At 42.5% G+C, this 26861-nt stretch overlaps 1 long non-coding RNA gene across 1 annotated transcript; it reads left to right on the top strand.

Moving 5' to 3' along the window:
• The first annotated feature begins 100 nt into the window (after positions 1 to 100).
• Positions 101 to 25820, top strand: LOC122419795. The gene is made up of 5 exons (XR_006262999.1): positions 101 to 502; positions 719 to 898; positions 5344 to 5433; positions 7064 to 7308; positions 23419 to 25820. It is a non-coding gene; the product is annotated as an uncharacterized LOC122419795 (long non-coding RNA).
• Positions 25821 to 26861: the final 1041 nt, after the last annotated feature.

The following is a 26861-nucleotide window of genomic DNA, read 5'->3' as shown; positions in this document are numbered from 1 at the left end:
CCGCGCCCTCAGCAGCGCCCCCTCTGCGCGCCCGCCCGCAGCCGCCCGGTGCGCAGGGCCGCGGCGCAGTCCCGGGAGGCGCCCTGCCGTCCTCCCGCCCAGCGGCGCTGGGGCTCCACCGCCAGCGCGGGGCGGCGCCGAGGAGTGGCCAAAGCCCCCTGTCCGGGGACAGGTGTCCCCTGAGGCGCGCGCTCTGCGGGAAGGTGGCGGCCCGGGAGGCGGGCTCGGGGCGCCGCCGGGAGCTTGTCATCGACGACCCGGAGAGGTTCTGGGCCGAGCTGTGGGCCAGCGTAGGGTGGAGCCACACCCGGGGTGTCGGAGCGGGAAGAGCCCGCGAGATCGTCCACGTGGGGAACCCTCGGGCCAGGATAGGAAGGGATAAATGATCCCGAAACCTTGGAACCTCTCCACCGGCAGCCGGCAGCGAGTCCCGTTTGAACCCCAAGTCTGAATCGGGATTTAAACCCCAGCTACGCACTCGCCGGCTGTTGACCTTGATCAAGTAACTTAACCTCTCTGTCTTTCCCCTTCTCTACCAAACGGAGGTCACCCGCGTCAATGTGATTGTGGGATTCACGGAGTTAATGGACCCGAAGTACTTGCCCAGTACTCCTCAGTCCACTGTTATCACCTGCAATTTCCATTTTTAAATTGGAACTGAGACTCGGAGGAATACAATGATTGAAGAGACTAGAACGCCTATTTATTTCTATTCCAGGTCGCGTTCCTGGAAGCCAGCTTACCACCCGCCAGCGTGCACAACTGGCTTCCCCACAGATGCCCACCATAGAGAATACCTTGTGCCTACTCTGCCCTGGCTGCTTGAGTGTGTTAGGGGGCAGCCTCAGAAAGCAGCCCCTGGGACAGCCTGGATTCCTCTGCTACGGAGAAATGGAAGGTGAGTGTGGTTCAGAGAACAGCTCAGGCAACCAAGGGAAGCACCTGTACTTAGTGACCTTATAACAACGGCAGCGTGTGGAAGAGGCTCATTTTAAAGAGAGAAGAGTGGCAAAGAGGCTCAGAGCCAGGGCCACTCAACTTTTCAAAAGCCAGCTTTCCCTATTCCCTCATCCACTGCTTCTTGGAGGCCTTCTCAAACTCTGAGGTCATCGAGATAAAGCCTTGGCCCAGACTGTAACATATCCAGAGCTTCCCCAAGCAATGTCCTTACCTGTGACCTGGACATCACCGTCTTCCACAATGACTCCTTTACCAGCTGCTTAGCCTCCTTCCTCCTCCCCGACACCAAATATCTCCTCTGAGACCCCTTCTCTTCTCCTAGCCAGTCTCCCAGGCCAGCCCATCCCCTCCATTACCACCCAAACCTTGCCGAATCAGTCTTGCCTTCTCTCTTACACCGTGAACCCCTCTAGCTACCCTGGGTCCTCCCCGCTCAGTCGAGACACATGTTCATGTATGAGTCAGTTTAGAAAGTGCTCCCTCGGTGACAGGCTACGGCCTGGGACCCTCTGCTACTACAGTTCTTACACCTGGACACAACTCCAGAAACAAAATATAGGGAAACTGTATGCGATTAAAAATAACTGCGACCATGAGCAGTTGGAGCAAATTCTGGACCCAAAAGATACAAAGACGGAAAAGCCCAGCTGCCGCTTTTGAAGAGCCTGGAACAAAAACAGGGTGTCAGGAGCAAAGTAGGATACTATGCATGCCCCTTTCACATACATCACCTAAGGGGTAGGCAAAACACCCAAGCCACCCCTCTGGCCCAAGCCACGGACACACTGCTACCCTCATCCCATAGAAGAAACAAGCTCAGCCCCCACCTCAGGGATTAAGAAGGGGAACCCATTGTTTGTTTTCACTCCTCCTAGCTGCAGAGAGGTCCCAATGAATGTTTGGCCTCTTGTTGGTGTGTTGTTAGTCACTCAGTCATGTCTGACTCTTTGCAACCCCGTGAACTATAGCGTGTCAGGCTCCTCTGTCCATGGAATTGTCCAGGCAAGAATACTGGAGTGTCTGGCCTCTAGTCAATTTCTATTGAATAGGCAAGGTGAAGAGCCCTGGTTGGTAAAACCTGGACCTGTGTGTCATCTTCATTTGCCATCTTCTCTCTTTCCTTTCCCATCCGTGCTGGGTTTTAATGACCATGTCTGTGCTAGTAGACCCCAAATGATCATTCCTAGCACTGGCGTCTCCCCTCAGCACTGCCCTCTGGCCTTCCACAGGCACGTCCTGTTCAACATGGCCAAACTGGAATTCCCCATCTGTCTCAAGTCCACTCCAGCCTTATCTCATCCAGTGGTGCCACCATTCACCTGGTCATCCAGAATCCTGGGAATCCACATCTGCTCTGGCCAATCCAAAATATCCATGCTTACCACAGTCCTCCTAATGTTACTTTCCAAATATCTCTCAAGTCTGTTTGTGCCTCCCTTCCATGCCATTGCTGTCGCATTATAGGTCTCTGCCATCATCCAGGTTCCAGCCTCCTGCCTCATCTCCCTCCTCTGTCCTCACCTGCTCTGAAAGACCGTGCTCCCACCCTCTTTGCTTTCTTCATTGTACTTTATTTATGCTATCCAAAACCATCTTGTTTACACATCTGCCTCCTGTTCTGTGTCCCTCTCTCCATTATGATGTAAGCACCCTGTGGTCAGGAACGTTATCTACTTTCTTTACTATTCTGTACCCATCACTTGGACTAACAGCTGTCTTGAGCAGGTGCTCAAAAGATATTTGTTCACAGAATGAACATTCTGGAACATCATTTTCTGACAGAAATATAACACAAGCCACAAATGTGAACCTTATGTGTAGTTTTAAATTTTCTCGTAGCCACACTAGAAAAGTAAAAGACAGAGGTGAAATTAGTTCTAATAATATATTTTATCTAACATGATATGTGCAAAAGATTATTGTTTAAATGGTCATCAATGTAAAAAATATCAATGGGAAATTTTACATTCATTTTTTATTTTTAGCAAGAACTTAAAAAAAATTATTTATTTATTCTTGGCTGTGCTGGATCTTTGGCTGCCTGTGGGCTTTCTCTAGTTACAGTACACGGGCTTCTCATTGCAGTGGCTTCTCTTGTTGCAGAGCACAGGCTCTAGAGCTTGGGATCTGTAGTTGTGGTGCATAGTGCCCTGCCACATGTGGGATCTTCTCAGACCAGAGATTGAACCGAACTTGTGCCCCCTGCATTGGCAGGGGGATTCTTAGCCACCGGACCACAACTACATTCTTTTTTTAATACTAAGTCTTTGAAATTGTGTATGTATTTTGTACTTAGAATATATCTCATTTCAGGCTAGTCACATTTCAAGTATTCAACAGCCACACGTGGCCAGTGATTCTGTATTAAACTTCATAGTTCTTGACTTGTTCCTCCTATCAGATCAAGCTGACTTCAATTATGCTCTCTGTTTCTTTAAGAATAGATTGGAAAATTAAATCCCTAATGAACTTATTCAAGCATCCTCAGAGAGTCTACCATGTTTCCAGCATTATTATAAGAAATGGTCACACAAAGATGAATTATAAATACATCTTGCCCAAGAAGACCATAGTCTAGTGTGAGAAAAGCACATGTAAACAAGTAGCATGCAAAAGATTCATGTACAAATTGCTGTAGACATCACCAGTCTCTCTAGAGGAGTTAAGAAGAGCTTCAGAAAAAAAAAAAGAAGAGCTTCAGAGAGGTGAGGCTTTAACCAGCCTTGCTAAACAGATAGAAGTTGGCCAATCTGATGAGGAATAATGGGGTTTTCCAGGAAACGGAAATAACACACGTTAAAGGCAGAAATGTATGAGAGAGCATGTCCCTTAATGAGCTTCAGGCTGTTTGCTCTGGTGGGAAGTACTTGTGCATGTGGGGGAGCTGGTAGGAAGTGAAGATGGAGAGGTGATCAGTGGCTCAGTCTTAAAAAACCTTAAGGGCAGGGAGCATGTAAGATTTATGACTGGGTCCTGAATGCTGCAACTAAAGATCCCAAAAGTGTGCAGCTCAGACCCAGCCCAGATATATGGCAGAAATCAATGAAATATTATAAAGCAATTGTCCTCCAATTAAAAATAAAGTAAAAAAAAATTAAAGACCCAGCACCGCCAAATAAATAAATACTAAAAAAATATTTAGTAGGAGGAGAGGCTGACTTCATCAGAGTAACTTTTACTTTTTTTTTTAACCTGGGGCCAAGATAGTGAAAGCGCAGAGTCCTAACCACTGGACATTCTGGAAATCCCCCAGAGTAACATCTTTAAAGCTCTGCCTGGCAGCTGATGTGGAATAGGGTTTAGAAAGAGGAGAAGTAGGAGGTAGGAAGTCCACTTAAGAGGCTTATTCTAGCGTGAGATGCTGAAGATCTGAACCAAAGTGTTGGCAACGAGAGGGAAGAACGAAGAGTAGCACCTGCTCGCTGCAGCTAGAGAAAGCCAGAGAGCAGCAACAAAGACCCAGTGCAGTCAAAAGTAAATAAATAAAAATTTTAAAATTAAGCAAATGTTTAAAAATTAAGCAAATATCATACAAATAAATAAAATAATGTTTTCGTGCAGATGTCTTTTTAAACAACTTGTTTATTTCTTCATTTTTAAATTTTTGGCTGCACCCTGTGGCATGTGGGATCTTGGTTCCCAGACCAAGGATGGGGCCCACACTCTCTGCATCACTTCAGTTCACTCACTAAGTCGTGTCCAACTCTTTGCGACCCCATGAACTGCAACACACCAAGCCTCCCTGTCCATCACCAACTCCCGGGGTCCACCCAAACCCATGTCCATTGAGTCTGTAATGCCATCTAACCATCTTATCCTCTGTCGTTCCCTTCTCCTCCTGCCCTCAATCTTTCCCAGCATCAGGGTCTTTTCCAATGAGTCAACTCTTCCCATGAGGTGGCCAAAGTATTGGAGTTTCAGCTTCAGCATCAGTCCTTCCAATGAACACCCAGGACTGATCTCCTTTAGGATGGACTGGTTGGATCTCCTTGCAGTCCAAGGGACTCTCAAGAGTCTTCTCCAACACTACAATTCAAAAGCATCAATTCTTCAGTGCTCAGCTTTCTTTATAGTCCAACTCTCACATCCATACATGACTACTGGAAAAACCATAGCCTTGACTAGACGGACCTTTATTAACAAAGTAATGTCTCTGCTTTTTAATATTGCTGTCTAGGTTGGTCATAACTTTTCTTCCAAGGAGCAAGCATCTTTTAATTTCATGGCTGCAGTCACCATCTTCAGAGGAAGGTGGACTCTTAACCACTGGACCACCACAAAGTATCCCTTCTCTTGAAAAAGGATTGGATATGACTTAAAAGGCATTCAAACAGTAAAGTTGTTTAGTTTTTGATATTCAGTTTGTTTGTTTGTTTGTTTTAGGACCATCCAACTTGCAAGCCACGAAGGCTGATATTATAGCCGTGAAATTGGACTCCCAAGATTTCTGCAAGCAAAAATAGACACACTAAGGTCTGTCCTCTGCCCATTCCCTGATGAGAAAGACAGTTTTTTGTGTGTTAATTCAAAATAATTGACTAATCAGGAATGACACCGAAGGGCCCCTGACCATGCCTGCTTCTGCCGTGGAGGAAAGTGAGAGCAGCACATTAGAGAACTTGGTCATGTAAGGAGGAACTAGGGAGAAAGCTGCTGGCCAGGGACTGAGGGAGCAAAGAGTCAGCCCTGTGTCCATGCTTTAGCTCCCAGTCCCAGCGCCTCTTCCCCTTGTTCAGTTTTCCACTTTTTTCTTCCTTCCTTTCTTCCTTTTCTTTCTTAGTTTTTCTTACTGAGGTATAGTTGATTTAAACACAACATTGTGTTACTTGGAGGTGTACAGCATAGGGATTCAATACTTTTTGCAGATTATATGCCATTATAGGTTATTACAAGATGACGGGTATAATAATTCCCTGTGCTATACTGTATATTCTTGTTGCTTATCTATTTTATATAGTAGTTTTATCTATTCATGCCATACCTCTAATTTGTCCCTCCCATTCTTCCTCTTCCCTTTTCTTCCATTTTTTTATCCTTCTTTTTTTCATTTTTTTACCCTTCTGATAAAAGTTATGATTGTGATCGTTGGAAAGCCTGAACACTCTAGATGCATGTGCAAGGGGCAGTCAAACAGATTGCTCTGTGGGTTATATAGAGACAGAATAAAATGACCTGAGAGTCCACTCAAACAAACATTAAATGATGCTCAACACTGAGTTGGGATGGACTTCCCAGGTCGTTCAGTGGTAAAGAATCTACCTGCCAATGCAGGTGACATGGGGTCGATCCCTGGATCAGGAAGATCCCCTTGAGGAGGAAATGGCAACCCACTCCAGTATTCTTGCCTCGGAAATCCCATGATCAGAGGAGCCTGGCAGGCTACAGTCCACGGGGTCCCAAAGAGTTGGACATGGCTTAGTGACTGAACCACAGCAGCAACAACAAACCCTTAAGTTACCTTAAACCTTGGGTTTGTTTTCAGCCGTAAGTGCTCTCATGATTTCTCTTAATATGCTACAATGATTAACATTAATATATTTTTTAAACTTTTTATTTATTATTTATTTGACTGCATGGGCCTTAGCTGCAACATGGAAACTCTTAGTTGCATGTGGGATCTAGTTCCCCAACTGGGGATTAAACCCCCTGACCTCTGCATGGGTAGTGCGGAGTCTTAGCCACTGGACCACCAGAGAAGTCCCTACGTGGATATTTTGGGGCCCTAACAGGCATAAAGCAGGTGCTGAATAAATACTAACTGAAGGGAGAGGTAAAGATAGTATGTAAAATGTTTGTCCAAAAGTCTCCTGCTGGATGAGATCTGCACCATTGCCCTGAGTTTCCTAGCAACCAAAGCAAAGAAGGAAACATTATAACATTCACAGTGTCCATAAGGTAAAAACAGATCACTTGTTCCAAAGAACTCTCTCATGGCTCCTCTTAGAGGAAACAGCCTGTTATATAGTATGCCCTCAGCAGCCTTCCTACAATAAATATAGAATCGAGTCCCACACAGTTGTCTGTCAGTACATCTTCAGTGCAGGTGGCTGGCATACTGCCAAGAGCCACTCAGTGCGAAGGAGTCAAAAATCATTCCTTGCAGATAAGCAACTCTCAGAAGGCTTGGCTTGGTCCAGTGATACATTTTACAGTATGTGGGGGCAGGAGTGGAAATACCTTCCTGGCAAGCACACTGTCCCTTCCAGTTTAAGCGATATCACCAGTGATCACTGAAACTCTCTCCCGTGGAGACTGGACATCACCAATAGGCTGCTTCTCTCCTGCCGACAAATCAATCTGCCAGCTCTGATCAAATGGTATTCATGATTATCCTTCAGGCAATGTTCTGTGAGTATTAATTCCATGTAATAACATTTTCATACAAATGAGTTAATGGAGAGTTTGAAATTATAGTGACTGGCGAGAGAGGAAGCATTCTAAGTGGATTAGTAAGGACAGAGCATCATGGTTTGACAGGAAAACACATGGAGGGTAGTTTGACATTTTTTCATGAGAAGGATGAGCATGGGACAATCAAACCCAAGATTGCTGCCCTGTTCAGACTGCTTCCCAGGTATAACAGAAGACCTCACATGTCAGGGTGTAAGTCAGAAAGAGCTAATTGGAAAGAAGATTGAGGGACTTCCTTGACATTTACTTTTCCTCTCAAGATACCTTGCCATCCTCTGACTAAAGAATTAACATAAAAATAGTTACCATAGGGACTTTTCTGGTGGTTCAGTGACTACAACTCTGTGCTTCCACTGCAGAGGGCATGGGTTCAATCCCTGGTCAGGGACCTAAGATCCCACATGCCAAATTGCACGGTGAAAAAAAAAACACCTTTTTTTCTATTTTCAAGACAACTGTAGGCAAAATGTGGAAAACAGAGTTACAAAACAAAATGTAAATATTATAAACGCATACCCTGTAAGGATCATAACTGCAAAAATCAAGGGGTATTGACAGAGAAGAAAGTGTTTCAAATTCTTTTTTTTCAAAGAAAATTGAAACTGAAACCCCCTCCTCAGTCCTGTTCCTCTCCCTTCATCTCTAGAAGCAATCACTACCTTGAAATTGGGGGCATACCCGGTCCACATTTATATACATATAAACAAAATATGGGACTTCCCTGGTCACTCAGCGGTAAAGAATTTGCCTGCCAATGCAGGAAACAAGCCCCTGGTCTGGGAAGATACCTGGGAGAGGAAATGGCAACCACTCTAATATTCTTGCCTGGAAATCCCCATGGATGGAGGAGCCTGGAAGACTGTAGTCCACAGGGTCACAAAAAGAGTTGTACACAACTTAGCAACTGGACAACAAGAAACAATATGTAGTTATTTCATAAAATTTACATCAATTATAATATCCTCATATATTTTTTCACTTAACATGGACTTTTTGAAATCCACTGATTTCTATACACTTCTTCATTCATTTTCACTGCTAGAGCATTCTACCATATGACCATACTACAATTTATTTTTCTTTCCTCTACTAATAGATCTCAGAGTTGATTTTAACCTTTCACTTCTATAAACAGTGTTGTAGTGAACATCCTACAGTTATCTCCTCTGCACATGACAAGAGTTTCTCCAGGTGACAATGTCTAAACACAGAATAGCAGGCAACTTGTGCATATTGTTTGGTGCTCTACATTTGTTCAGTCCAGGCAAACTTTCTGCAAGTTTCTTCACTCACCTGATGAGCTTCAAAAGCAAAGAGTCCTCCCCAAGAGTCAGTTAGCTCGGCTTAATCAAGAAGTTCTCAAAGGTGTCTCCAGTCCACCCTCTGAGAGCCATGGTCCTAATCCATGGCTGGAGACAGATATAATCTTCAAGCCTATATCACACATCAGGAAAAGATGCAGTTGATCCTAAGAAGAATCAGATGGGAAAGGTTAATAATTTTCCCCAGAATATGCTCGTAGCAGAAATTCAGATTTCAGACAATGATTTCAGGCTACAGTTTTCAGATTCAGATTCAGCCTGATTCAGATTTCAGGCTACAGTTTTACAAGGGAGAGTTCCTCCCTTACCCTGAGCTCAGAACATGACATATGATCTTTGTTTTTAGCTCCTTGTGCAGTGGGACATTTTTTTTTTTTTTTGCTAGTTTGCCCTTTCATCACCAGTGTGTGTCTCCTTGCAAGGTCCCAAACCTCTGCAGAATGTCAGTTTCAATGTTCTGCATCCAGCAAACTCAAAGCCAGTTCTCCTAGCCTAATGTAGACATAAAAACCAAGTTTCCAACTTAATCGAAACAACAGCCTCCCTGGAGCTGTGGGCACTGCATTGCTCACAAACTCCAGGCGCCAGTCTTTAGTTTTAGCCTCTGGGGATTTCACTTAACTTTATTGCGGTCTAGGCTATGTATTTAAGTGATCCTGTTACCTTGTACCCAGCATTTAGTTATTTGAAGCGGTAGAGTTTTCAGATTATCTAGTCCAGGTTTTCAGGACTTTAACGCGAAAAAATGAAGCTCTAAGTGAGAGGTGAAAATAAAAGGGCATTTTCAGAAATGCATGGTCTCAAAAAATCTACCTCCCTTGAACATTTTCTCAGGAAGCTACTGGAGGACATGCTCCATCAAAACAAGGCAGTATACAATGTAGAAGGTGATGTGGGATTTGGGAAACAGGACCTCCAGTCCGTGAACACAACTGAAAGGTCCCCCAGGAGAATAAGGGGACAACTTTTCAGGAGCCAATCTGGGGAAAAAGAAATCCAGCTTAGGGCAAGAGAGAGGCAACCCCAGGAGAACTGTCTCTAGAAAAAGATGTAATTGCTAGGTTACCTAGTATGTTTGAAGGTATCAAGATATGAAAAACTCCAGAGACCCTGAGGCTATATAGTGAGAGGAAATAGAAAACTAAGCAAATGGCCTCATCTTCTATAGTAGAAAGTTAATAGATAACATCCTGAAAAAAAATCAAGAAATCCAATGTAAACATGTTATTTAGAAATATGGAGCCAAAGCAGGCATTAGGAGACACTGCTTTCCGGGGCAGAATTCAGGGATGGGGAAAAGTAGAACAAAGAATTCTAGTTTTTCTTTCAGCCATAGAAATCTACTTCTATTAAATAGATGTATAACTTGAAAAAAAATAAATAAGAAATAAAATAAGGATGATGGCATAATACACAACATTCACATCATTTTTGAGTTTCGCAGCAAGATCCAAGACAGGTGTCTTTGCATAAGTATTCAAGCAATTAGTCAGTTTTTCAAAAGCAGTTCTTAATCTTTTGATGTACAAACCACTGTCTTTGAAGCTCTTATCACATTTTAATCCCTATTGCTTAGCTTCTTCATTTGTGAACTGGTTTTATAATCAAATTTTCATTTCTGAATAAGCCATTCTCCAACATCAGGTTAACTAACCTCAAGTTGAAATTCTGCAATTCCACAATCCTGAAGAGACCGACTGACTTATCCAAAAACGTCATTTACTCAATTGCAGAGGTGAACTGTGGCTGATCCAGTGGGGACTGATTTCGTAATTGACTGGTTTGTTAGTGACCACGTTGGAGGGTTGTTGACTTCTGCTACTTTACATGAACTCCAATTATGGGATCTTTTTTTTTTTTTAACTTTTTTTTCATTTTTTTGTTTTTTAAATATGAAAGTATGATAACACTTATAGGAAACTTGGATAATACAGAGCAAAGATACATATAGTTCTACCATGCTAAGTTGCCTCAGTTGTGTCTGACTCTTTGCGACCCCATGGACTATAGCCTGCCAGGCTCCTTTGTCCATGGGATTCTCCAGACAAGAATACTGGAGTGGATTGACATGCCCTCCTCCAGGGGATCTTCCTGACCCAGAGAGTGAACCTGCTTCTCTTAACATCTCCTGCATTGGCAGGTGGGTTCTTTACCACAAGCAACACCTGGGAAGCTCACACATAGTTCCGCTGTATATTACAATTATTTTTTAAGTAGATAAATTGAGATTTTTAGCTAGAGTTTCAATATCAAACTCTCAAAAATTAATAGAATGCATAGAAAGATAGAAGGATATATAGTAGACCTGAAAAGCACTATGAACCAATAAAACAAGGTGCAAAAATTTCATGGTCTAAAGATATTGAAATCATACAAAGTCTGTTCTCTTATCATGGTAGAATTATGTTAGAAATCAATATCACAAGATATTTGAAAATAACCCACATATTTTGAAGTGCTGTGTGACATTTACCAAGAGAGATCTTTTGACCCTGTCGTGAGGCATGCAGGATATTAGTTCCCCAACCAAACCAGCATGGTGGCAACATGGTATCTTAACCCCTGGACCACCAGGGAAGTCCCAGATTGTAGGGTCTTGACTAATAAATATTCAGACAGTAAGAATTCTGTTTATGGTAAAACTGACTGTACCAACTGCCACATTCACTCCTCACTCAGTGGTTCCCCACCTGCTAGATGTCTGGTGCAGAAGGGAAATGGCATAAAGGCAGGAAGCAGAAAGGAGAAGTGGGAAGGAGATGTAGAATGAGGACTCAGTACACGGTATACTTTATAACCAGCCTCTGGGTGCTGGAGCGCTCACTGAATTCCTATCTAAACAATCACATTTAAAACATTCATTCACTACACATTTATTTATTGAGTGTGCCACATGCTCCACTAGGTACTGTGGTTATAAAAAAGGAAAGTGTGAAAAAGTGGCCAACCCCTTCACAATCTACAGAGGACTCAGATATATAAAAACAAAAATGACAGGTGTACTTGAGAAGGACAGTAATCATACAGATTAAAGGTACCCAGGGAGGGAATGATTTTTTAAAATATTTATTTATTTGACTGCACTGAGTTTTAGCTGAAGTATGCAGGATCTTTAGTTGTGGCTTTTGAATTCTTAGTTGCAACATGTGGGAGCTAGTTCCCCGACTAGAGATGGAACCTGTGCCCCCTTACATTCAAAGAGTGAGATCTTAGCCACTGCACCACCAGGGAAGTCCCAGGAGAGAATGATTAATTCGGCCAGGGCTTCTCAGAGGAAGTAACCCCTGAAGGACTAACCCAGAGAGGGCATTTCAGAAAGAAGTTATCTACAACGTATGGAATGAAGTGTTAGTTGCTCAGTCGTGTCCAACTCTGTGACCCCATGGACTGTACCCTGCCAGGCTCCTCTGTTCATAGGATTTTCTAGGCAAAAATACTGGAGTGAGAAGCCATTCCTTTCTCCAGCGGATCTTCCCGACCCAGGGGTCAAATCCGGGTCTCCTGGATTGCAGGCAGATTCTTTAACCATCTGAGCCACCAGAATGAAATGGAAGCGGAAATACCATAGCACAGCCTGGGAACTGCCAGCCAACACCAGGGTAGAGGAACTAGTGAAATTTTTAAGATGGAGAGGGACACTTTTAGGTTGACCATTATAGATTATTCTAGTAGGTGGGCTGACTTTGAGGTGAAAGGAGTGAAACAGGAAGCAAAAGGTTGAGAGGAGCAGTAATCCAAGCAGAAGAATGAAGGCATCTTATACCAGGGCAGCTACAGTGAGGGTAGAAAGGAGATGCTACTTAGGAATAGAATATACAGATCTTGGTGATTAATTGGATGTGAGAGGCATGATACAGAGAAGAACTTAGCAGTGGCAGCTTTCTGGGGAGAAGGAAAGGGAACCAAGGGGAAGAAGATACAGAGATTTATGGAAACCTATTGTGATCTTTCTTTCATTTTGATATTTCTTTATTTGGCTGCACCACGTCTTCACTGCAACATGTGAACTTTTAGTTGGGATCTAGTTCTCTGACCAAGAAACGAACCCTGGTCCCCTACATTGGAAGCTCGGAGTCTTAGCCTCTGGACCACCAGGGAAGTCCCCAGACTGTGTTTTTTCAGAATTCTGGAGACAGAGCTTCCTTCCTTGTGTTTGTTGCTGCCCAAATAAAATCAACTTTTATAAACTAGTGAAGACTGAACACAATTGTGTTGCATACTCTTTGTGATCTGTTGAAACCAGAGGCTGAAATCAGAGAGCAAGACTTTCTTTCCATCTGAGTGCCAGGATCTCAGCTAGGTTTTTTTAAGGTAGAGCAATTTACCTCATAAGGTAAATTGAAGCAGCTTCCAGGAAAGATGTCAACTCAGCTTGATGTGTTTGTGGAGCTCCAGAAAGATTGCTTGTAGGTGTTTGGATATCTACTAATAAAGCAAGTATCATGGGACTTCCCTGGTGGTCCAGTGGTTAAGAATCCGTCTTCCAATGCTGGGGACACAAGTTCGATCCCTGGCTGGGGAATTAAGACCCCACATATTTCAGGTCAACTAAGCCCACATGCCACAACTAAAGAGCCCATGCACCACAAAGAAAACCCAGAGCAGCCAAAATAAAATAAATACATAAATAAAAATAAAAAAGTAAAAACAAGTATTATGCTTATAAGAATGATCAGAGATGAAGATACAGATTTGGGGGTCACCAGCATTAGCTGAAATCATGAGAATAGAAGAGATCACACAGAGAAATGTGGTAGAAGGGAAAAAAACAAGGGCATCAAGGATGGAATCCTGAGTAAACCAACAGGTAAGGCTGGGAACAGATGAGGAGCTTGTCATGTAGGAAATGGAAAACGAAAAGTAAGAGACCTGGGACTTCCCAGGTGGTCCAGTGGTTAAGACTCTGTGCTCTCCAATGCAGGGGCTTATGTTCAATCTCTGATTGGGGAACTAAGATTCCACATGCCATGTGGTCAAAAAAAGAAAAAAGTTACAGCCATGAAAAATTATAAAAACTTATCACAAACCCAGGCAAGGAGAGTAAATGTAATCAAAGAGGCAAAGAGGAAGTAGTCAACCATCACACCCAATGAAAATGAAATGGCAGCTTTGGCGGTTAGGAGACCACCAGCCGCCTTCGAACTATTCAGTGGAAAGTAGCCAGAGCCATCCTGTCATTGCTTGAGGATTGGCAGGAGATGAGGATGCAGTGAATGCTGTGATAGGAAGGAAGATGAAAAAGGGGACACTTTGAGGCTGACACAGGGTTGAGGAACATTTTCCTGTTAGGGGAAATAGTTACATATTGGGTTGGTCAAAAAGTTTGTTCAGGTTTTTCCATAACATCTTCCTGAATATTTGTGAGTACCAGGAAAAGATGCCAGTGGAAAAAAGGAGAGTTTGAAGTCACCAGGAAGAAAAGCAAAAGACAGAGCAGCAAAATGGTAAGGGAATGAACAGAAGATAGAAGGTGGAAAACTTAGTCTTGGAAAGAAAGGAAATAAGTATCTGAGGCAGATGGGAAGACCTACTTATCACCAGGTTGATCCAGTTGCTGTTGAAATGAAGTGGGAAATCAATAGAGACAGGCAAAGTTAAATGCAATGTGTTCACATAATCAGCCTGGTCTATATTTACTTTGCTGTAACCAGAGGGGCAACATGTTCTAATGATGTGGACTCTGAAACCCAGCCTGCGGCTTTGAATTTCACTGCTGGCCATGACATGCTTTTTCGTGGAAGGTAATATTTATATCACTGCGGCAGAATCACAGCAACTCTGCTCGGTCTCCGTGGCTCATTTCAAAGATTCAAAATATGTGGGATGGATAATTCCAGCTCTTCAATGCCCTTGGAGCCCTAATATTATTTTTATGAGCTTGACAACAGCCTTGATAATGTGGTGTAAACTAGACTAATTTTAGTTATTTATTTTATACATGATTGCATCAGTCCAACTAGATTTAAAATAGATTGAAAAAGGGAAAGTCACAGCTGTGACAAAAATGTGAAAACTATTCAGATTCCACAGTAGTTACAGAAATATAAATTTGAAAAATGAGGCACCAGCTATTCAATGATTAAAAGCAAAGTCAAATTATTAAATCTATGTGGGGTAGACTTTAGAAAAATAGAGACTGCCAGTGAACACTGAAATTGGTTCAGTCCTTCGAATAGCTGCCAACATTTATTGATCATGTACTCCACATCAGACACTGTTTTAATGTCATCTTTTAAAAAATATTTTAATACTTTTATTAAAAAATCTAAAGATTTTTAATTAAAAAATAATATATTTTACTAAAAATTCTTCATATTTTTAATTTAAAAACATTTTCATATTTTTAGCTTAAAAACGTTTTCAAGTTTTAGTTTAAATATTGCTAACATTTTGATTTAAAATACTTAATATTTTACAAATATATTAATATTTTACCTTTTATTTTCTAATAATTTCAAAAATATTTATCTATTTATTTGGCTGCACCAGGTCTTGGTTGGGTGCACAGGTTCTTAGTTGTAGCATGTAGGACCTAGTTCCCTGACCAGGGTTTGAACCAGGGTGCCCTACATTGGAAGCGCAGAGTCAGCCACTGGACCACCGGGGAAGTCCCTAAATATTTAATTTTATGTCATATGAATTTTACCTCAACTTTTAAAATTTATTCATTAAAAAAAAGCACTGAGAACCCCAAGAGCTTTTGTTTATGTGGGTTTATTTATCAATATTTCTTGTGTTAAAAATTTATCTTTATTCACCTAAAAATAACAATGAAAAGAAATATATAGAAATAAACATTAAAAATTTAAAATGATGACAAACAACATATTTTTATTAAAAAATAACCATATTTTCCACAACAGAAAATAGTTAGAAAAATAGTATTGTTTTACATTTTTAAAAAATCTCTTTAATATCTGGCTTATTAGAAGACAGCTGAATTTTATGCTTCTGAATTAAACCTGTTACAATATCACACTGTCAGGTAGCCTTGGGAAAAACATCACTGTACACGCCTAAGAGAATGAAAGAGGCAAATACTGTCTTCATTGTTATTATAAAAATAGTTTTGACCTCACAGACCCCCTGAAAGGGTCTCCAAGAACCCCAGGGGCCCCAGGCATATTTATAAAACTGTGGCTGAAAACAGAGAGGGACGGCTTTGTGGACACAGGACCAGTGTAGGCACACAGAGCCCTTGCCCTGACAGGCCTCACATTTGGGGTTTAACACTCTGTAGTCGCCATCTTAAAATTCTTAAGAATCTAATCTTTGAACGTGTGTTTTGTAAGGTGGCTTAGACAGTAAAGAATCTGCCTGCGATGCAGGAGCCAAGGGTTCGACCCCTGGGTTGGGAAGATTCCCCTGGAGAAAGGAATGGCAACCCACTCCGGTATTCTTGCCTAGAGAGTCCCATGGACAGAGGAGCCTGGAAGGCTACAGTCCATAGGGTTGCACAGGGTCAGACATGACTTAGGGACTAACACTTTCACACTTTCACTCTGTCAGTGAAGTCCAGTGGGACAGTGGAGCAGGCACCCAGGGCCTGGAGCCTTGGCTCATGCACTGTCCCCCACTTCTGCTGCTTCCCTGCCTCCCAGGGACCAGCTCAAGGCACCCACCCCACCCAGGGTACCCTGAGCCTCCACCTGGCCTGCCTTCCTGCCCAGCACACATTGGCATCCTCGCTCCTGGTGGGCGCCTTGGCTGGGGCTGGGGGAGGATCAGAGTTGAGCGCCATTTGTTCGGTGGTGACTCAGGCAGCTGACTTCACTCTAGAGTAGAAATACCCTGACCTCAGGGTAAACCTCTTGCCTGTCCCCAAATCTAGATATTTACCACGTCCTGGCACAAAGGTTGCAATACCTTTGAGGTTTACGCGTTCCCGCGAGTCGGAGCAACTGGCCTATGGGAGGAGGACAGCTCTGGCCTGGCCAGAGAAGGGAACCCAGCAGCTATTGACCCCAGTGCATGCCTGGCACCAGGGGACTGACCCCTAGGGGGCCTGTGAGTCTGCACTCAGCCTGCCAGCAACCCTGCACACAGGGGAATTTGACATTGCTATTTAATAATAGCAAATAAGAAACACCAGTACAGGTGGAGGGGGAGCAGTAGAGAGGGAGAGAAAGTGAACAAAGAAAAAAACTTTTTATTTTAGTATCTTAGTGGAATTTGTTAACTGCTGTTTGAACCAGGGCCCCCATGTTCATTTGAAGTTGCTGGTCACGAAATAATTAAGACTGTATACAGACTCAGGGAATAATCAAGACACTTGAGTGGGATTTCCCTCGTGGTCCATTGGTTAAGAAATCTGCCTTGCAACTCAGGGGACATCTGTTTGATCCCTGGTCCAGGAAGATCCCACTTAGCGCGGAGCCACTAAGCCCGCGCACCGCAAATGGTGAAGCCCTTGTGCTCTAGAGTCCGTGTTCTGCAACAGCAGAAGCCACCGCGGTGGGAAGCTGAGCACAGCTAGAGAGCAGCGCTCGCTCGCTGCAACTGGAGAAAAGCCTGCGTAGCAACGAAGACCCAGTGCAGCCAAAATTAACATTTTATATCTATATATATTCTAAAAAAAAAAAAGACACTTGAGTGTTCCTGCCCTTGGTCCTAATATAATAAACCAACAAGGGTAATTTATCCTAAATGAGTGGGTTCACAAAGGGGGAAAAAAAAAAAACCTAAAAGAGGGGGGAAAAAACCTAAAAATAGAAGTACTTGGATTTATGTATTTACAGTCAAAAGTAATCTATAACTCATAATAGAAAAATGAGAAAAATGTCTTCCTTCATCCTCTAAAATCTATTTGTCCCCTAATATCCTTCATCTCATCTCTGTCCATTGAAAAGAACTAGAAATCATGACCAAGCCAGAAGAAATGAGCTTCATTAGAGGCCACATTTTGGTTTCTAAATATATTTCCTATTAAAGAGAATTGAGGCTCCTTAGAGAAATGACTAATTCCAGGTCAGGACAGCAGACATACAGCTTGACACACTACAAAGCAAGGGAGCTCTTAAAGATTATTGCCATCAGGTCGTAAGGCTCAGAAACCCAGTACTCTTAGCAAAACTTGGCAATTAATATGCCTAAACACGAAAAGTGAAGGCAAGCCTCTGTGGATGTTTGGAAAGGTGAAGCTAGAACAGTGTTGGTTTTCTGATCACCCTCTGTATTCAAAACTTTTCATTTACTTAGTTTTCTTGGCCACGCCCCATGGCATGAGGGATCCTTTATCCCCAACCAGGGTTTGAACTCTCACCCCCTGCATTGGAAGCAGAGTCTTAACTGTTGGACTTCCAGGGAAGTCTCAGTGTCAAGGATTGTCATCAAACCTTCTAGCTCAATTCCTCGTACATGACTCCAAAGAGATGGTTACTGTTTGGGTGAGTAGATAGATGGTTGGATGATGAACAGAATGGAAAAGTTAGAGAAACTATAAAACTATGAAATTGATTTACTCATAAAGGGGTGGTTGTGGAGGGTAGCAATGCCAGGAGCTTTCTATTCAGAAAAATTCCTAAAATGAACAGTTTTCAGCAACAAAAGTTTACAAGTTGGTAAAATCAAGGAAAAATAAACCAAAGAAAGATGGCTGCAAATTTAGGTGCACTAAACCCCTGATAGTTCAGTTGGTAAAGAATCCCCCTGCCAGTGCAGGAGACGTGGGTTCGATCCCTGGGTCGGGAAGATCCCTAGAGAAGGAAATGCTAACCCACTCCAGTATTCTTTCCGAGAATCCCCATGGACAGAGGAGCCTGGCAGGCTACACCACAATCTGACCTTACTGGGTCCCACTGATTAGGTGACATGGAAACATGTATTTTAGTCCATTTGATTACAGTTAATCCGAGTAAGGAATGAGACCAGTCCCTTTTAGTAAGGTTGCTTCAGGGGCAAAACGATTCAGTCTGTCCAATTCTGCTTTCTTCTTCCAGCTTATCTTCAAGGTAAGCATTTGAGTACAGGAAAGGGACCCTGGTGACCTCAAGATACCCTGGTCTCATACTGGTCCTCTGCTCTGTGGGAGCCGGTGACCACTGAGACTCAGCTTGTCTTGGCCTGGCTTCTAGTGTCCACAGCTGACCCTGCAGCTGCTCTAACCTGCAACCCAGTTTTATTTGTCCTGGTCAGAGCTTGAGGACTGTGCTCCAGCTGGCATGTCCTCACTGTAGCTTGCCACGATCCTTGGGCTCCACTGAATTGCTGCCACATTGTCAGTCTGGCCCCTGAACAGGAGGCCCAGGCAGTGGGTTTGCCTCACTCCCACCCAGCAGATCATGGCTCTCAATTCTATTTTCCTAGGGGCTCAAAGGGGCTTCCCTGGTGGCTCAGACACTAAAGAATCTGCCTACAGGGCCGGAGACTTGGGTTTGATCCCTAGGTCGGGAAGATCGCCTGGAGAAGGGAACCGCTTACTCACACCAGTATTCTTGACTGGAGAATTCCATGGATAGGGGAGCCTGGCGGGCTACAGTCTATGGGGTCGAAAAAGAGTCAAACACAACTGAGCAACTAACTCTGTGTGTGTGTGTGTGTGTGTGTGTGTGTGTGTGTGTGTGTGTATGTGTGTGTGTGTAGGGGCAAAAAAAGGCTCAGGAATGAACACTGCATCTTTTCCTTGGCCACCCTAATTTTAGACCAATCCCCTTGAGAAGGAGGCCAAAAATTCACTCTTTCCTCTTCTGGGAAGATAAACCTCCTGTCTTAGGGAAGGCTGCACGGGAACATTACATAAGAAGGAAATAAAATACATCCGCTTATTGTGTGCAAAAATATTGTCACCAATACATAAAGCAAGCAAAAAGTAATATAAGGGTGATGATAGTAAAAATGCAGTAATAGCTTAAGGAAAACTTCTTGACTAAATCATCCAGAAGAAATGTAAGAATTTGGAGAAAAAAATCTTCAACATTTTTCTGGCAATTCTAATATAAGTCTAACACACACCCCAAAAGGTACACAAATCCTAAGAGTATAGTTCAGTGAGTTTTCAGAAGTCAGTCTACACCTCTACAGCACCCAGATCTAGAAACAGAACATTAACGGCACCCAGATGCATGCCTCCTGTCATTTCCACATCTTGACATAACACTGCAGATCGGTTTCTTGTTTTTGAACTTTACATAAGCAGGATCACATACTCTTTCAGGTCAGACTCCTTTTATTCAATATTAGGTTGGAGAATGATTCATCTATGCTATTATATCAGTTCATTTTGTGTAGATTTCCATTGTGATAATCTGAGACAATTTACATCTCTATCTGTTGAAGATCAACATTTGGGTACTTTCTGTTGTTATTGTTATTGTTCAGTCGCTAAGTCGCGTCCAACTCTTTGTGACCCCATGGACTGCAGCATGCCAGGCTTCCCTGTCTTTCACCATCTCCTGGAGTTTGCTCAAACTCATGTCCATTGAGTCGATGATGCCATCCAACCATCTTATCCTCTGCCTCCCTCTTCTCCTCCTGCCCTCAATCTTTCCAAGCATCAGGGTCTTTTCCAGTGAGTTGGCTCTTCACATCATGTGGCCAAATTGTTGGAGCTTCAGCATCAGTCCTTCCAATGAATATTCAGGGTTGATTTCCTGCAGGAGTGACTGCTTTGGTCTCCTTGCAGTCCAAGGGGCTCTCAAGAGTATTCTCCAACACCACAGTTCAAAAGCATCAGTTCTTTGGCACTCAGCCTTCTTTAAGGTACAACACCACAGTTCAAAAGCATCAGTTCTTTGGCACTCAGCCTTCTTTATGGTCCAACTCTCGCATCCATGCATGACTACTGGAAAAACTATAGCTTTGACTATACAGACCTTCGTCAGCAAAGTGGTATCTCTGCTTTTAAAAATCTTAGTAATCAAATGCTTATACTGCCTAATTTGCTCAAAGACATATATTTATTTTAAAACACTTAAGTATAGCTCTTACCATATGTCAGGCAATATTCTATCATGTAAGGCTTTATTACATTATCTTCATGGCAACTCTGTAAACGTCATGATCCCCAGTTTATAGACGAGGAGACTGAGGCATATAGAGGGTAAGCAACTTACCACAGGTTGAACAATCACTGAGGGGCAGAACCTGAGTTCACACCCAGGCAGTGTGGTGCTAGAGCGTGTGCTGTACATTTTGCGCTAGTGTAGTGTTAGTCACTCAGTTGTGTCTGACTCTTTGTGACGCTATGGACTGTAGCCCGCCAGGCTCCTCTGTCCATGGGGTTCTCCAGGCAAGAATATTGGAGTGGATTGCCATTCCCTTCTCCAGGGGATCTTCCTGACCTAGGGATCAAACCTGGGTCTCCCACGTTGCAGGCAGATTCTTTACCATATGATACTTTGTGCTATTCAACTTCAAATTATTGGGTGCAGTCAAGGTGAATTAGAAATGGAATTTTTGAACAAGAAAGTTGTTAAAAACAAGTGATGAGATAGTGTTGTGTACTGACCAGGGTTCTTGGCCTTCCCCAGTCAATAGAAGTTGATCAGAGGCCAGACAAGAGATTCAGGCAAGGGTTTACTGGGGTCCCTGCTGCAGCATCAGGGAGCAAGAATAAGCAAAGGTTCCTTTGCTTGCTCCTCAGGGAGGGGAGGCAAGCTTGCTCCTTATTTGGGGTGGGGTTACGGGTGTGCAGAGACATTACTTTTCCAACAAAGTTATCTCTACTCAAAGCTATGGTTTTTCCAGTAGTCATGTATGGATGTGAGAGTTGGACTATAAAGAAAGCTGAGCACCAAAAATTGATGCTTTTGAACTGTGGTGTTGGAGAAGACTCTTGGGAGTCCCTTGGACTGCAAGGAGATCCAACCAGTCCATCCTAAAGGAAATCAGTCCTGACTATTCATTGGAAGGACTGATGCTGAAGCTGAAACTCCAATACTTTGGCCACCCAGTGTAAAGAACTGACTCACTAAAAAAGACCCTGATGCTGGGAAAGATTGAAGGCGGGAGGAGAAGGGACCGACAGAGGATGAGATGGTTGGATGGCATCACCGACTCAATGGACATGAGTTTCAGCAAGCTCTGGGAGTTGGTGATGGACAGGGAAGCTTGGCGTGCTGCAGTCCATGGGGTCGCAGAGTCAGACACGGCTGAGCGCCCGAACTGAACTGAACAGGCGTGTCCAGGGGTCAGGCTGGAGGGATGGCTTAGGTGGTTTGCCCACCCCTAGGTGGTGCTGTATGCAGGGGCATGAACAATTGTCTGTCAAATCCGTTTTTGCTCCAGGCTCTTCAGAAGTTGCAGTTGGATTTTTGAGACTCTTTTTATCTTTTGGGTCCAGAGTTTGCCCCAACTACTGCATGTATGCACTTATTTTTAGTCCCATACAGTTTCTTCATATTTTGTTGCTTATGGAGAAGTGTGTCCAGGTGCAAGCACTGCAGCAGAAGATCCCATGTCCCAGACCTATATCTCAGTGTCAGAAGAAGGAGAGGGAGGGAGGAAGGAGAAAAGTGATTACCAAAAACAATAACCTCAGCACTTATGTGTATGTGCTTATTGGTATTGTTGTGGCATCTGAGTAAACTATCCTCAGAGTGCCCTGACTTCTACTTGATTGACAAGTCTAGTTTCTCTACACACTCCTCTTTATGTAAATTTAATTATCTAAAAACCCAACATTTGTGTCAGTTGTCCTGGCCCATGATAATGTGTGCTCTTATGGGATCAGAGAAAGGAGATGAATTTTTAAAATTTTTTATTTGGCTGAGCTAGGTCTTAGTTGCAGCATGTGGGATCTAGTTCGCTGACCAAGAATAGAATCTGGGTTCCCTGTATTGAGAGTGTGGAGTCTTAGCCACTGGACCAACAGGGAAATCCCAGGAGGTGAAATTTTGACAGAAGATGACAGATTCTGGGAATCCATGAGAATTTTATGGTATCTGGTATTTGGAAGAAAAATAGTGAGAAGGCAATAAACCACACATAGGGCCCCAGGGCCTGCCAGTGGACAAATGTTTGGGTTAAGAAACCAGGGCTATTTGAAATTACAAACCTCGATTTTCCCTTATTCATCTCCCAGAAAGCTAGATCAGAAGGAATGTTATTGCCTGAGGGAACTTAAGAAATAGAGCTCAAAAGATAAAGGACACAGACAATAAATACCTCCTCTTCCCATGCACAAGTCCCACGCACCTCAGCAAAAAGATGCCACAAATCTCTTTGGGACGGGTAGACATGTCCCCCCTATCTCTCAGGTGGGTCGCAGACTAAAATTGTGTTTCAGCCATTACATTCTCATTAAAGTCAGTAAGAGTGGCTCCCAGGTGAAACCAGAAGAGAGAGATTCCTCATGGAGGTGAGGCATGTCCATCTCTCTCAGAGCTGGGGGCTTAGAGAGCTTGAGCTGACTTGGTGAAATAAAAAGCCATCCTCTCCCTTGTTTTTTTTTAACTTTTTATTTTGTATTGGGGTATAGCCAATTAACAATACTGTGGTAGTTTCAGGTGGACAGCAGAGCACCCAGCCATACATAAACATGTATCCATTCTCCCCTAAACTTCCCTGCCATCCAGGCTGCCACATAATATTGAGAAGAGTTGCCTATGCTAGACAGTAGGTCCTTGTTGGTTATCCATTTTAAAAACAGAAGTGTGTACTGTCCATCCTAAACTCCTTAACTATCCCATTCCCCCATCCTTCCCCCTGGCAACCATAATTTCCTTCTCTAAGTCTGTGTGTCTGTATCTGTTTTATAAATACGCTTCCTTATATCATTTATTTTTAGATTCTGCAAATTAAGGATGTCATAGGATATTTCTTTTTCTCTGTCTGACTTATTCACTCAGTAAGACATGGTCCAAAAGGATACACGTACCCCAGTGTTCATTGCAGCACTACTGACAATAGCCAGGACATGGAAGCAACCTAAATGTCCATTGACAGAGGCATGGATAAAGAAGATGTGGTACATATATATACAGTGGAATATTTCTCAGCCATTAAAAAGAATGAAGTAATGATACTTGCAGCATAATGGATGAAACTAGAGATGGTCTCCCCTGCTCTTGAAAAGTCTCTAGGGATGGGAGTCAAGTGAAGAGAAGAGACCTCTCAGAGAAGGACCAAGAAGAGGCAGCTGATTCACTGAGCATCCAGGTAATCCACCACCACTCAGAAGAGACCCTGGCAACCATTCACAGTGGAGCACAGTGGTGGAGCCCTTGGTGAATGAGTCCAGCTTGGGCAGCTGGGACAAGAGCCCAAGAAAAGGGAGGGGACAGTCAAGGCAGGAGGAGGCAGGGAAGTGTTCAGGGAAACATGCCCTACAAGAGCCCGAGCAGACATGAAAGCTGACAGAACACTAGAGAAGGATGAAAGCTGAGCTGTTCTGTCTGGAGCAGGAAAGCAGAAGGTGGAATTCTGAGATCAAGGAGGTCAGTAGGGAGATGGAGAGATGGTGGAAAATCAAGCTGCTTCAGACTAGGGTGACCCTTCACCTGCTTGCTTTTTAATTCCTGGGGCCATGCCTCTAGGAAAGCCTTCTCAGAAACTCTTGACCCTAAAGAGGGAGGAGATGGTGGTTTTTAGGGCTAAAGTCTGCTGCATATTTCCAAAAAATGTTAATGCTTACTTGTAAACAGGTGAAGTGTGTGGAGAAAATTACTCTATAGGCTCAGAGGTCTTAGGAATAAGCCTCTGCTGTGTGTTAATGTTATCGTAGTGAAGTCTGGTGAAGACTTGGAGTGGTTTAAAAGATTTATAAGGGCAATCTTGGGCCATTCTGACTTTTACCCCTCCCCTCTTCCCTGGAGCTCAGACTCAGGTCACAGGCATAATTGCGGCCTTATGAGTCAAGGATATTATTTCACATGCTTATCAGTTTCTGCTGGACACGTGAGTCTTTTTCTGCCTTTAGCTTCTTGACCTTAGCTTCTATTTATACCCACAGTACTCATCCTTTCAAATAGAGGGTAATCCAATAGCAGCTACTTTTTCACATGCTCCTGAAACATAAAAATCCTAAAGACAGAAGCAGTCAGCTCTTCACTGCAGCAGTATTGTAATCACCAAAGCTGGAAGCAGTGGAAATTTCCAGCAACAAAGAAATACATTAAGGTTTTGTACACTTGATGCAGCGTGAGAATGCAGTCATGAGAATGACAATTACAAAACTGTGTAGTGACCTTAGAAAAATTTTAGTATATAATGTTAAATTTTAAAAGCAGGATATAAAAATTGCATATACATTACAAAATATAAATACAACCTTGTTAAAATACACAGGAAAACATAATGGAAAACATAAAAGTTATTAATGTAGTGAAATTATGGATAAATTCATGATGCTATTGCCCCAACTTAATTGTATTGTTATCTTTCTGTAAAAGTTTAATTTTGCTGTAAATGAATTATAGGTTTATTGTTTTTTTAAAAAATCTAAGTACAAACTTGCATGAAGTTAAAAAAAAAGAGAAAAAAATCATAAGGACATAGTAAGTGCGTTTTACATTTTTCAAATGTCTTTTCTTTCTTTAGCATTAATTTCCAAAATAGATGTTTTCCTCATTCTCCTGTCTGCCTTTTCTAGAGTTTTACTAGATGTTTTTTCTGCCAATAGGTCTTTTTCTTATAAATCCTCACATTTATTTCTAATTATAAACTAGCACACATGGTGACATATATTACTTTCCTAGGCTGAATTCCAGAAAGCGATGACAAGCAGAGAAAGAAGAGCTCCATAAGTAAGCTGAATTTAGAGGATGGCAAGTTGCCTTTGCTGCTTTTTTTTTTTTTTTATCCAAGAAGAAATTTTATTTCTAGCTGAAGCAGGTCCCAGTGGGTTCCCCCCCCCCACCCCCTTCTAAATTATTAGCTTCTTTGAGGAAAGTAGTATGTTCTAGTCATCTTTGTAATGTCATCTCCAGTGCCTTGCACTAGAAGTAGGAAATGAGTGTTGAACGGAATTAAATTGTATTTTGTCAGATGAGAGGTGATACCTCACAGCATTTCAGGGGAAGACAAAGAAATAAACCACATCTTATGACAGACATGCAGGTGTCCTTGCTGTAACTTACCAGTTAGCCAATTCAATTATTGTATTGTAGTCAATTGTAGTCAAATCTCACAATATTTTTAACTTTTTCTTTTTTTATATATTTTTTAAAAGGTTGTTTTGATGTGGACCATTTTTAAAGTCTTTATTGAATTTGTTACAATATTTCTTCATCTTCTTTTTTTTTATGTTTTGGTATTATGGCTGTGATGCATGTGGGATCTTAGCTGCCCAACCAGGGATTGAACCTGCACTCCCTGCATTTGAAGGTAAGTCTTAACCATTGGACCACCAGTCCCCTACCTCTTTCTTAACCTCAAATGAGATGAGTAATATAAAGTGAGTGGAGTCACTCACAATCCCATCATCCTCAATATAGCAAATTAACAACAGTGGTTATAAACTTTATCTTTTTTATACATATAATATAGACATTTAAAACAAAACAGTGTCCTCTTGAGCCCATAGGAAAAAATGGTATGCTCTACATTTTCTTCTGTAGCCTCCTCTTTCACTCAGCTTTATGAGTTGAGAACACGTTCTTATACCAATAAACATTCCTCAGTAGGTATTTATTGTTCTGGCATATGATTGGTTGTACCATAATTTACCTAACCAATCATCTGTCTAGGCTGTTTTCATTTTTTGAACTTATTATCATGCTTTGATATTCATGGTGGTGGTGGTTTTATTCTATGCATGCTAAATCACTTCAGTCGTGTCCAACTCTTTGCAACCCTATGGCCTTAGCCAGCAGGCTCCTCTGTCCATGGGATTTCCCAAGCAAGACTACTGGAGTGAATTGCATTTCCTTCTCTGATTTTATTCTATACTTTGATCTTCTTTCCTCAGGATAAATTACCATAGGTTGAATTGCTGGGACAAAAGATACATACATTTTTAACTGTGGAACACACATTTCTGAGTCACTCTTCAGAAAGGTTATACTTCTGTGCAGTCCCTGTTCATGCCCTGTGTCCATTTAAAAAGGGTGTAAGTGGGTATTTATCTTACTGATTTACAAGGGCTCTTTGCATGTTAAGGATGTTGTTCTTTTGTCATAAAAGTTACACAAACATTTTTTTCTAGTTTGTCTCTTTACTTTTTTAGAAATATTTATTTTTATTTACTTATCATTTGCCTGTGCCAGGTCTTAGTTGCAACACATGGGAACT

Source organism: Cervus canadensis, chromosome 17 (genome assembly GCF_019320065.1).
Source record: "Cervus canadensis isolate Bull #8, Minnesota chromosome 17, ASM1932006v1, whole genome shotgun sequence".
Lineage (NCBI taxonomy): Eukaryota > Metazoa > Chordata > Mammalia > Artiodactyla > Cervidae > Cervus > Cervus canadensis.
The sequence above is the reverse complement of the archived record's forward strand: the minus strand, read 5'-3'. Positions and strand labels throughout refer to the sequence as shown.